General features: G+C 45.2%; 1 protein-coding gene across 1 annotated transcript in view; it reads left to right on the plus strand.

The window, feature by feature from the left end:
* Positions 1–13,172, plus strand: part of LOC124555326 — a 371,889-nt gene that overhangs the window by 81,129 nt on the left and 277,588 nt on the right. The gene's annotated exons all lie outside the window — the stretch shown is intronic.

The following is a 13,172-nucleotide window of genomic DNA, read 5'->3' on the forward strand; positions in this document are numbered from 1 at the left end:
GCTATCAACGTTGTTCTCTGCTATAAATTCTTGTGTCTATAAGCTTCATTATTTCTTCTTGACTGAATTTCACTGTTTGCATTTTTTCAGTTACACTACTGGCTATTAAAATTGCTACACAAAGAAGAAATACAGATCATAAACGGGTACACATTGGACAAATATATTATACTAGAACGATCATGTGATTACATTTTCACGCAATTTGGGTGCATAGATCCTGAGAAATCAGTACCCAGAACAACCACCTCTGGCCGTAATAACGGCCTTGATATGCGTGGGCATTTTAGTCAAACAGAGCTCCTATGGCGTGTACAGGTACAGCTGCCCATGTAGCTTCAACACGATACCACAGTTCATCAAGAATAGTGACTGGCGTATTGTGACGAGATAGTTGCTCGGCCACCATTGACCAGACATTTCAATTGGTGAGAGATCTGGAGAATGTGCTGGCTAGGGCAGCAGTCGAACATTTTCTGTATCCAGAAAGGCCCGTACAGGACCTGCAACATGCGGTCGTGCATTATCCTGCTGAAATGTAGGGTTTCGCAGGATTCGAATGAAGGGTAGAGCCACGGCTCGTAACACATCTGAAATGTAACGTCCACTGTTCAAAGTGCCCTCAATGCGAACAAGAGGTGATCGAGACGTGTAACTAATGGCACCACATACCATCACGCCGGGTGATACGTCAGTATGGCGATGACGAATACACGCTTCCAATGAGTGTTCACCGCGATGTCGTCAAACACAGATGCAACCATCATGATGCTGTAACCAGAACCTGGATTCATCCGAAAAAATGACGTTTTGCCTTTCGTGCACCCAGGTTCGTCGTTGAGTACACCATCGCAGGCGCTACTGTCTGTGATGCAGCGTCAAGGGTAACCGCAGCCATGGTCTCCGAGCTGATAGTCCATGCTGCTGCAAACGTCGTCGAACTATTCGTGCAGATGGTTGTTGTCTTGCAAACGTCCCCATCTGTTGACTCAGGGATCGAGATGTGGCTGCACGATCCGTTACAGCCATGCAAATAAGATGCCTGTCATCTCGACTGCTAGTGATACGAGGCCGCTGGGATCCAGCACGGCGTTCCGTATTACCCTTCTGAACCCTTCGATTCCATATCCTGCTAACAGTCATTGGATCTCGACCAACGCTAGCAGCAATGTCGCGATACGATAAACCGCAATCGCGATAGGCTACAATCCGACCTTTATCAAAGTCGGAAACGCGATGGTACGCATTTCTCCTCCCTACACGAGGCATCACAACAACGTTTCTCCAGGCAACGTCGGTCAACTGCTGTTTGAGTATGAGAAATCGGTTGGAAACTTTCCTCGTGTCAGCACGTTGTAGCTGTCGCCACCGGGGCCAACCTTGTGTGGATGCTCTGAAAAGCTAATCATTTGCATATCACAGCATTTCCTTCCTGTAGCACGTCATCTTCGTGGTGTAGCAATTTTAATGACCAGTAGTGTAAATAAAAAGAAATCACTCAATCAAACAAATAAGTATTTTTCTGATCAAAAATGAAACCTCTGCTAAAACGAAGTGAATTATTTTACGAGTCAGAAGTGAGTTAGCAAGATAGTTCCGTATTCACACTTCCTATTTAGATTTCAACGATAACAACATGCGTCACTGTTAAGACCTGGAGAAAGTCCGTCAATGAAGCACCACTCTTGGGCATTATGTAGTGAGCATACTGACCCAGCAGCCAATAACACCTTTAATTTTTGCACTGAGATATCAGTTCTTGTTAGATTTTCTAATATGGTTTATAATTATTTGCGATTCCTCAGATCTAGTGATAGTGGCCACTTTCTTCTTTTTCCGTTTCCAAGCCTCAGTCTGATCCACGCACAAAAACATGTGAGGGAGGTAGTCAACTATTTGACATTGTGGACATATCGGGTTTGAAGTTAACTTGATTTTATGTAGTTTTTATCCAGTTGGGATGGTGTTATTAACGACGTAATGTTAATTGGCCTAGACGTTACATTGCAGTGTGGGGTTGTTTACAGTCTTCAGAGTCATATGGCAATTTGTGTTAGGATGCTGTTGTTCTAATGGATTGCGTGATTTAGCATACAAGAGTTTCATGGTAGGTCGATTCAGTACTTCTTGCAAATAACCGAGTTCTAAGTAGTTCAAAATTGTTGAAATGGTTCTGAGCACTATGGGACTTAACATCTGAGGTCATAAGTCCCCTAGAACTTAGAACTACTTAAACCTAACTAACCTAAGGACATCACACACATCCATACCCGAGGCAGGATTCGAACCTGCGACCGTAGCAGTCGTGCGGTTTTGGACTGAAGCGCCTAGAACCGATCGGCCACCTCGGCCGGCTTCTAAGTTGTATCGCCGTATGTAATACAGCTGCCAATACATGGGGCCCACGTTAATTGAGGATAGATGGTTGGTGGTCATAATTTCGTAAATAAGCGTTTCGTTATGGCATTACATCGTAGTTGTTATTTATAAGGTGTTGCTCTCAGAAATAGTGCTGTTGCTTGCGCCATTTTATTTTTTTATTTATTTTTTATTCTTCAGTGGGACCAAATTAAGGAGAAGTCAATACATGAAATTAGAACACGACAGTAGAAACAGATAAAATGAAATATAAGAAACACATTCAGGCGACAATTCGTAAGTTTAAATAAAGAAAATCAACAATGTAACACTGGAATTTGCTTAATTTCTCAGATCTTCCAGGAGCTCCTCGACAGAATAGAAGGGGTGAGCCATGAGGAAACTCTTCAGTTTAGACTTAAAAGTGTTTGGGCTACTGCTAAGATTTTTGGTAGCTTATTGAAAATGGATGCAGCAGAATACTGCACTCCTTTCTGCACAGGAGTCAAGGAAGTGCATTCCACATGCAGATTTGATTTCTGCCTAGTATTAACTGAGTGAAAGCTGCTAACTCTTGATTCCTAAACCTCCTTCGGCCATGTTAGGGGTGGCTGTGTTAAAGGGAGTCTTAAAGATATTACCGTATCAGACATAACACCAAGCTTTGGATTTTTTTAGCATTAATCCATACACGACTCACAGCTTTAGTTCCGCCCATGAGTGCTGAGGTTCCGTTTTGGAGTCCTGGTCTAGCCCACAGTCTTAACCTGCCAGGAAGTTTCAAAACTTGATACGCTGTGGTAGCGGAGTTACGCACGCAGCAGCTCGATCGAAGTGTGAACAATACCTCGTTCGACTACACTAATCGAAATTGCCAATGAAGTTCAGCCATCACGATAATATTGATGTCTTACACGAATCAGCCAGAACATTATGACCACCTACCTAATAGCTGGTATATGCGCCTTAGGCACGGATAACAGCGGCGACGCGTCGTGGCATGGAAGCAATGAGGGCTTGGTAAGTCGCTGGAGGGAGTTGGCACCAAATTTGTACACACAAGTCACCTAATCCCCTTAAATTCCGGGAGGGGGAGGGGTAGAGGGAGGGGCATGAGCTCTAACGCCTCGATCAGTCACATGCGACATGTGTTCGAACAGGTTCAGGTCTGGTGAGTTGGGGTGCCAGCTCGTCAACTGGAACTCGTCATTGTGTTCCTTGAAGCACTCCATCATATTCCAGGCTTTGTGACATAGCGCATTATCTTGTTGAAAAATGCCACTGCCATTGGGAAACATGATCGTCGTGAAGGATGTACGTGGTCTGCAACCAGTGTACGATGCTCCTTAGGCATCATGGTGCCTTGCACGAACCTCACTGGACCCATGGATGCCCACGTGAATATTCCCCAGAGCATAAGGCACCGCCGCCAATTCGTCTCCGACCTGCAGTACAGGTGTCAAGGAGCTGTTTCCCTGGAAGATGACGCATTCGCGTCCTCCCATAGGCATGGTGAAGAAGGTATCGGGATTCAACAGACCATACAACGCTCTGCCGCTGCGCCAACGTCCAGCGTCGATGGTCACTTGCCCATTTCAGTTGTAGTTGCTGATGTCGTGGCGTAGACATTGACACATGCTTGGGTCGAAGGCTGCGGAGGCCCATCGTTAGGAGTGTTCGTTTCACTGTGTGTTCAGACACACTTGCACTCTGTCCATCATTAAAGTCTGATTGATATTAGATCCTCCAAAATTCGCCACCTGTCCTGTTTTAACCAGTCTGCCCAACCTACGACGTCCAGCATCTGTAATGAGGGGTGGCCGCCGAATCCTGCGATGTCTGGACGTGGTTTCACCTTGGCTTCGCCACGTGTTGAAGAAACTCACCGCAGCACTCCTCGAAAACCCGAAAAATCGTGTAGTTTGCTAACTGCTCTTGCCGAACATCCGGGCCATCACAACCTGCCTTCGGTCAAACTTAGACAGATTGCGCGCCTTCCCCATTCTACACACGGACAGCGTGCTCATTGATGCTACACTACTGGCCATTAAAACTGGTACACCAAGAAAAAATGCAGATGATAAACGGGTATTCATTGAACAAATATATTATACTAGAACAGACATGTGATTACATTTTCACGCAATTTGGGTGCATAGATCCTGAGAAATCAGTACTCAGAACAACCACCTCTGGCTGTAATAACGGCCTTGATACACCTAGGCATAGAGTCAAACAAAGCTTGGATGACGTGTACAGGTACAGCTGCCCATGCAGCTTCAACACGATACCACAGTTCATCAAGAGTAGTGACTGCCGTATTGTGACGAGCCAGTTGCTCGGCCACCATTGACCAGACGTTTTCAGATGGTGAGAGATTTGGAGAGTGTGCTGGCCAGGGCAGCAGTCGAACATTTTCTGTATCCAGAAAGGCCCGTACAGGACCTGCAACATGCGGTCGTGCATTATCCTGCTGAAATGTAGGGTTTCGCAGGGATCGAATGAAGGGTAGAGCCATGGGTCGTAACACACCTGAAATGTAACGTCCACTGTTCAAAGTGCCGTCAATGCGAACAAGAGGTGACCGAGACGTATAACGCATGGCACCCCATACCATCACGCCGGGTGATACGCCAGTATGACGATGACGAATACACGCTTCCAGTGTGCGTTCACCGCGATGTCGCCAAACTCGGATGCGACCATCATGATGCTGTAAACAGAACCTGGATTCATTTGAAAAAACGACGTTTTGCCATTCGTGCACCCAGGTTCGTCGTTGAGTACACCATCGCAGGCGCTCCTGTCTGTGATGCAGCGTCAAGGGTAACCGCAGCCATGGTCTCCGAGCTGATAGTCCATGCTGCTGCAAACGTCGTCGAACTGTTCGTGCAGATGGTTGTTGTCTTGCAAACGTCCCCATCTGTTGACTCAGGGATCGAGATGTGGCTGCACGATCCGTTACAGCCATGCAAATAAGATGCCTGTCATCTCGACTGCTAGTGATACGAGGCCGCTGGGATCCAGCACGGCGTTCCGTATTACCCTTCTGAACCCTTCGATTCCATATCCTGCTAACAGTCATTGGATCTCGACCAACGCTAGCAGCAATGTCGCGATACGATAAACCGCAATCGCGATAGGCTACAATCCGACCTTTAGCAAAGTCGGAAAGGCGATGGTACGCATTTCACCTCCTTACACGAGGCATCACAACAACGTTTCTCCAGGCAACGCCGGTCAACTGCTGTTTGAGTATGAGAAATCGGTTGGAAACTTTCCTCGTGTCAGCACGTTGTAGCTGTCGCCACCGGGGCCAACCTTGTGTGGATACTCTGAAAAGCTAATCATTTGCATATCACAGCATTTCCTTCCTGTAGCACGTCATCTTCGTGGTGTAGCAATTTTAATGACCAGTAGTGTAAATAAAAAGAAATCACTCAATCAAACAAATAAGTATTTTTCTGATCAAAAATGAAACCTCTGCTAAAACGAAGTGAATTATTTTACGAGTCAGAAGTGAGTTAGCAAGATAGTTCCGTATTCACACTTTCTATTTAGATTTTAACGATAACAACATGCGTCACTGTTAAGACCTGGAGAAAGTCCGTCAATGAAGCACCACTCTTGGGCATTATGTAGTGAGCATACTGACCCAGCAGCCAAGAACACCTTTAATTTTTGCACTGAGATATCAGTTCTTGTTAGATTTTCTAATATGGTTTATAATTATTTGCGATTCCTCAGATCTGGTTGTTGTCTTGCAAACGTCCCCATCTGTTGACTCAGGGATCGAGACGTGGCTGCACCATCCGTTACAGCCATGCGGATAAGATGCCTGTCATCTCGACTGCTAGTGATACGAGGCCGTTGGGATCCAGCGCGGCGTTCCGTATTCCCCTCCTGAACCCACCGATTCCATATTCTTCTAACAGTCATTGGATGTCGACCAACTCGAGCAGCAATGTCGCGATACGATAAACCGAAATCGCGATAGGCTACAATCCGACCTTTATCAAAGTCGGAAACGTGACGGTACGCATTTCTCCTCCTTACACGAAGCATCACAACAACGTTTCACTAGGCACCGCCGGTCAACTGCTATTTGTGTATGAGAAATCGGTTAGAAACTTTCATGTCATCACGTTGTCGGTGTCGCCACCGGCGCCAACCTTGTGTGAATGCTCTGAAAAGCTAATCATTTTCATATCACAGCATCTTCTTGCTGTCTGTTAAATTTCGCGTCTGTAGCACGTCATCTTCGTGGTGTAGCAATTTTATTGGCCAGTAGTGTAAATGTACCGTGCCTGTGTCTGACTAGCAGTCATTCGTCGCCAGGTGCCGTTGCTATTGCCTGGATTGGTTTATATCGATATTAGGGCGGTGGTCATAACGTTAGGGCTAATCAGTGTATGTTTCTCGCGTTTATCTACATCACTTGAAACCAATACTGTGATTGTTCCTTAAATGTGGCCGATTTCCTTCCCTCACCTTGTCCAATACAAGACAGCATTTCGTCGTTGATGACCTTGCTGCCGACGGGACATTAAATTTGCAACGTACCTTGCTTCCATGAGTTACGAAAATGTCGATATGATTTCTTAAATAAGATCTTTGCCCATTTCTACCCCTTCCTTGTTGATCTGAGATTTTATCTGTTTCTAATGATTTCTATCGACGTGACATTATACTCTAACCTGCCTTTCTTTTTATAGCATCTTTCCTATCGTGATCTCTCATTGAGGACGTAATTTGACTGTCATGCCATGGCGTGTAGACAGGAAAGACCACAAACTGTCAGACACGTACGTGGAGATCACAGCGTCTTCACAGACAGAACCTGCATTGGAGGAACGTACAGATCTATTTGAATGCATGATGGTACTACTTTGTCCGTTTACCTGATGCATTGAAGCTGAAGTTGTACTGCCGCTTTAGAAAAGGCCTTGATGAAGGTCCTGACGAGGCTTTTCAATCCTTACTGGTACTCAGACAGCCGACATAGAAGACTCTGCGGTTTCAACATGACTCCTTTTAAGCGCAGTCGTCGACCTCTGTGGTTCTGTCGCTGCCTCCAAAAACGGAGACTGAGGGTTACGCTTCTCTTTCGGACATGTACGTGATTTTTCAGTGTGTCGTTAGTATGTATGTCGTGTTTTTACATCAGAATGTTCGTAGAAAACGTCATGCTTGAAGTTGATGTGGCGTGTGCTGTCTAAACGCATTGTGTGTTTGCAACATGCAAGGCGTCCCATGATGAATGTCCCAATTCTGGGATATGAGAGGAACGATCATTTGAAGCAATAAGGTCTTGTAAACATTGGCTCTAAGATGTATATCTTAAGAGCTATGAGCACTTCTTCATCTTCGATACTGTTCTACTGCAAGCTCTTTGCTTTTCCTATTTTGAGAAATGGTAGTATTGACCAAAACAAGAGAAAAATATCCAATCAACATGGGCTCTTAAGTGCATACCTTAAGAGGTATGAGAACTTGTTCATCTTCGATATGGTGAAACACATTCTCTGTTGAACCAGTGCTCATAGCTCTTAAGGTATGGATTTTAGTGCCAGTTTTGGTAGACATTTTTGCTTCAGATGATCTTCCTGTCATATCCCTGAATCTCGTTCATTTCTCCTGTGACACCCTGTATAGCTTATAATTCCAAAAAGCATGTATGGCTAAATTACTGTATGCTAATTAAAAGCATGAATACACTAAGCAGATTCAAAAGATGTAGGTTGCAGTAGGTACTGGGAGATGAAGAAGCTTGCACAGGATAGAGTAGCATGGAGAGGTGCATCAATCCAGTCTCGAGACTGAAGACCAAAACAACAACAACAACAATTAAAAGAAAACAAAAAAGTACACTTCGCTCGTACTGACGAAACCTTACCGCAGCTGGTTATTGAAAAGTACACACATAAAAGCTCAATCAGTTAGGCTGTATAAATTGGAGCCTAGCTGGAGAAGAGTGGAATCACACAATGGAAGATGTAGTAGAATGAGCACCGATGAAATCAGAAACAACGCTTCCAAAGAGCTGATCTAGAAAGTAGGAGAGAATTAGAAACGATTGAGCCTCGCGTCGGCATGTGGAGACTGCTCTGATGGTTTTGCTGGTGAGTCTTTGATCAGATTCAAGTCCCGAACAGGCATACCATTTTCATCTAGAATGTACAATACTTTTCTGCATGCCATGAATGAGACATAAGAAAATAAAGATTATCAGTGCAGATTGGACTGAAATTACTGACGGTTTTGAAAACAGGACTTACGGTTCCTCTCCATCCGTCACAAAAGCAAGGTGCCAATGCAACAACCCACTAGCGCGGCTTATGTGAACTTTCAGAAGAATGGGAAGGGAAAAAGACTGTGTTTAATAATCATCCTAACCACTCGCCTGAACCGAATGAGGGATATGTTAGGATGGCTGAATGTGTGTAAGTGATGTATGACGTTTGGGTTTCTGCATAACAACACTCAAAAAAACTTGTTTTCTATACGCACAGAATCGTCACTAACGACAATTTTTTGCGCATTTGTGTTGCAGTGAAATCGCGAGGATCATGCAGCACCTTAACACAGCAGCCATCACGTGTAAGGTGCTATTATGTAGTAAAAAAAAGCTCGTGTGCAAAATCAACTAAAATAAAAAACGTGCCTGACCGTAACAAATGCTGTAATATTAAAATCGGAACAAGGCCAAGAAGTTTAAAAAATATAAACTCAGTAATTGAATTCACACAGTTCCTCATGCAGTAAAAATACTGACACTGTTTACCTTATTTCTCTATACGCGATGCCTTCCAAATATGAGGATTTTCCATAATATCCAGGTATCTTTTATACATATGGGGAATTCTTTTTACTTAAAAATTCCAAGCTGTTCCAATGTGTGCCGTTCCAGATATAGACTGTAAAAGGGGATAAGATGTTCTCGTGGGAGGCTGTTGTGTTATGTATCCCCGCCCATGCAGCAGATGCCCTAGCGACCAGAGGCTAACCGAAACTGATACATGCGAATGAGTTGTATGTTAACGGAAAAGGAAATTAAGAAATGAACGTGCAAGACTGGTTACACAAGCCGACTCGATATTAATAAAAAGACGAACTAGAAGATTACCTGGTTGACCAGCATGCGTGTAATAACTTTTGACATATTTCGACTGTTGCCATTTTTCGGGGTGCACTCAGCCTCGTGAAGCCAATTGAGGAGCTACTCGACCGGATAGTAGCACCTCCGGTCACAGAAAACCATCATAAGGACCGGGAGAGCGGTGTGCTGACCACACGCCTCTCCTATCTGCATCCTCAGCTGAGGATGACATGGCGGACGGATGGTCCCGATAGGCCACTTGTGGCCTAAAGACAGAGTGCTGCAATCAGAAACAATAGTCTAGAATAAGTCATACAAGCGTCTTGTATACGATTTCCACTGCAGATGCACTGCATTTTTCTGTAACCCTCCCAATAATGTAAGTATTACATTCGTCTTCTCCAATGCCGATTTTGCGTGTCCGCCCCAGTTCATATCACTTCTTAATATTTCCTCAGTAGAGGGGGGGGGGGGGGGGCGGAAAACAGTGAAGTCGTTGTCATAGTGCAGAAAAGGAGCGACTTATCTCACGTCCAAAAGGGCATGATCACTGGCTTTCGGGAACGGTTAAAGTATACCGCGCATAGCAAAACGGCACTACCCAAACCCGACGAAGCAAATGAGGTACACCACGAGCCATAGAAGACAGGGGCGAACGACGGATGCAGAGATGTGTGCGGGCGAATAGACGTGCAAGCGTTGAGCAACTGAACGCCCATATGAGCCAAGGGACTACTAACAGTCTTTCCTCAACGACCGTTCAGTGAACGTTGCTAGGTATGGGCTTCTGCAGCAGGTGCTTAGTTCATGCACCCATGCTGACTGCTGTTAATCGATGACGAAGGCTGGAATTTGCAACTGGACGTTCACTGAGTGGCGACAGGGGGCCTTTTCGGAGGCATCACGTTATATTCTCCATCGTACAGACGGCCCTTGGCATCTACGGCAGGAAGCAAACATCCTGCAACTATCGTTGAAAGGGTTCAGACCAAAGGAAGGAGCGTTATGCTCCGGGGAGTGTTTTCGGGGCATTCCCTGTGTGATCTCGTGATTCTGGAAGGCACAGTGGATCAACATAAGTATGCGTATATCCTTGGGGACCATGTTAACCCCTACAACTACACTCATGCTCAAAAATTAAGGATAATTTCAGAATGTGCTGCCACACAACGTGGCACTACATACAACTGCGCTAATAGCATGACCACATAGGGAACACACACGACACAGATCTGTAAGTCCACGGTGTTGGTAATAAGTTTAAAAAACTGTCTCGAAACACATGTGCTACAAACGCCACTGTTTCCTGCTCATGTACCCCGACATCAATATTGGATATGATCACCACGCACACGTACACTGGTCACACAACGGGTTGGCGTACTCTGAATCAGGTGGTCGAGCAGCTTCTAAACATTCTGCGTGGTGTCTGTCTGTTCCATATCGTGTCTCCCTACCACTTTCGCGCAATGACGCTCTGAGCGTGTTTTTTAGGGAATTGACTAGTTTGAACCTGGGAACTGTTGCTGGTAAGGAGACGCCAGACCACACATGACATGTAGAATTCAGAAGAGTTCAGTGAGACTAGCGATGATATAACCAAATACTTAATGATTTCAGCGTCAGCTCCACTGCACTCCCTGTAAAAGAATCTTAATACTAACTAAATTTAGTAGAAGGGGTTCAAGGCTTTCCTATTTTTAGTTAGCTGGTAAAATAACGTCGAAAAAGCAGTTAAGTTTACCATTGGAAATTTTATTCTACTCACAAAACATTGTTTATAAATTGCACTATTGATAAAAGGAAATGTTTTAATACAGGATGGTAAAAACCAACTGCGTTCAACAAAAATGTGAACGAATATTCCCTGAATGGGTTTCCAAGCTCTACAACGGATCGAAGGATGACCTATGCCATATCACATCTATAATCTAGGTTTAAATTAAGTTTCACAAAAGAGAAAACTATCAAAATGGTCTACAGTGACCCTCAATTATCTTTAGTTACTTATCTAACTTGTAAATTACAGTGGCTGATGTGGCTTCTCAATAACTACGTAACAGAAAAATCATCGCGTTTCAGATTTTTACTTCAAGTGGCAAATGTGAACACCATGAGCTTTAATTGACGATCGACACTAGTATTACGCAAAAAGGGGCTGTAACAGATGAGACTTCTGCAGTTCTGAGTGAAGTCTTATGCGCTCAAAAATGCGGCATCGCGTGTGTTCATTACCTTGTCGGTGTTCGTCAGAGGGCGGCGGCCAGCGCAGCTCCATCCAGCTCGCCCTCTCGGAAGCAACTCTTCTCCTAACTTCTCCTTACTACAATTTACCGAAGTTGGTTTAAAAAAAACTATCTGGCTGTGTTTTCATCCGACCAATCAGGGTCTCAATGTTAACCTTAAGCTCTGCCTACAAAAATTCTGTCTATCCGATGAGAAACGTTATACTTTTCGTGGTGGGGCAATGTTTTTAAAGTTTGCAACGTAACAGAGACGCGAAAAAGTCTCACGCTAAAACTTGCAGCTGGTGTGGTCCTTTTAGCGTTATCGTAAGATCTATACTGTTCTTCTGGAGGGCTCTATCTTTTAACATGGGCTGGGGGGTGGTCCTAACGTAACAGAGACGCGAAAAAGTCTCACGCTAAAAACTTGCGGGTGGTGTGGTCGTAGCGGTTAGCTGGCGACGTGGATGTCCGTCCCTTATCGTAGGGCCTTCTCGCTTAACACGGTTCTGCTCTCGGCTTCTGTTCTCGTTTCTCCCCTCGGAAGTGCGTCTGTCTCACTGTAGGTCAAATGCACCGCATGGTCATACCCCGACGTGATTTAAACCCGCAAACCGCCCACCAGAGCGTTGTTTCGCCATGTATCAGCATTATCCTCAATTTATGAGCATGAGTGTAGTTTGTTTTCCCTCGGCAGAATGACATCTACCAGCAGGACAACGCCGCGTGTCACACAGCTCGCAGTTTCTGTGCGTAGTTCAAAGAGCATCGGGATGAGTTCAGGGTACTCCGCTGGCCATCAAACTCCCCGGCTTTAAACCAAATCGAGAGTCTGTCTGACCAACTCTATCGGGCTGTTCGTGCCAGGGATCCTCAACCGAGAAACCTAGCGCCGCTGGCCACAGCATTGGCGTTGGCATGGTTCCACATCCCTGTCGGTACCTCCCAGAACCTCATTGGCTCTACATCTACATCCATACTCCGCAAGCCACCTCACGGTGTGTGACGGAGGGTACCTTGAGCAAAAAATGGTTCAAATGGCTCTGAGCACTATGGGACTTAACATCTGAGGTCATCAGTCCCCTAGAACTTAGAACTACTTAACCTAACTAACCTAAGGACATCACACACATCCATGCCCGAGGCAGGATTCGAACCTGCGACCGTAGCGGTCACGCGGTTCCAGACTGAAGCGCCTAGAACCGCACGGCCACACGAGCTGGCGTACCTTGAGTGCCTCTATCGGTTCTCCCTTCTATTCCAGTCTCGTATTGTTCGTGGAAAGGAAGATTGTCGGTATGCCTCTGTGTGGGCTTTAATCTCTCTGATTTTATCCTCATGATCTCTTCGCGAGATATACGTAGGAGGGAGCAATATACTGCTTGACTCCTCGGTGAAGGTATGTTCTCGAAACTTCAACAAAAGACCGTACCGAGCTACTGAGCGTCTCTCTTGCAGAGTCTTTCACTGGAGTTTATCTATCCTCTCCG

The sequence above is a fragment of the Schistocerca americana genome, chromosome X, assembly GCF_021461395.2.
Source record: "Schistocerca americana isolate TAMUIC-IGC-003095 chromosome X, iqSchAmer2.1, whole genome shotgun sequence".
In the NCBI taxonomy this organism is placed as follows: domain Eukaryota; kingdom Metazoa; phylum Arthropoda; class Insecta; order Orthoptera; family Acrididae; genus Schistocerca; species Schistocerca americana.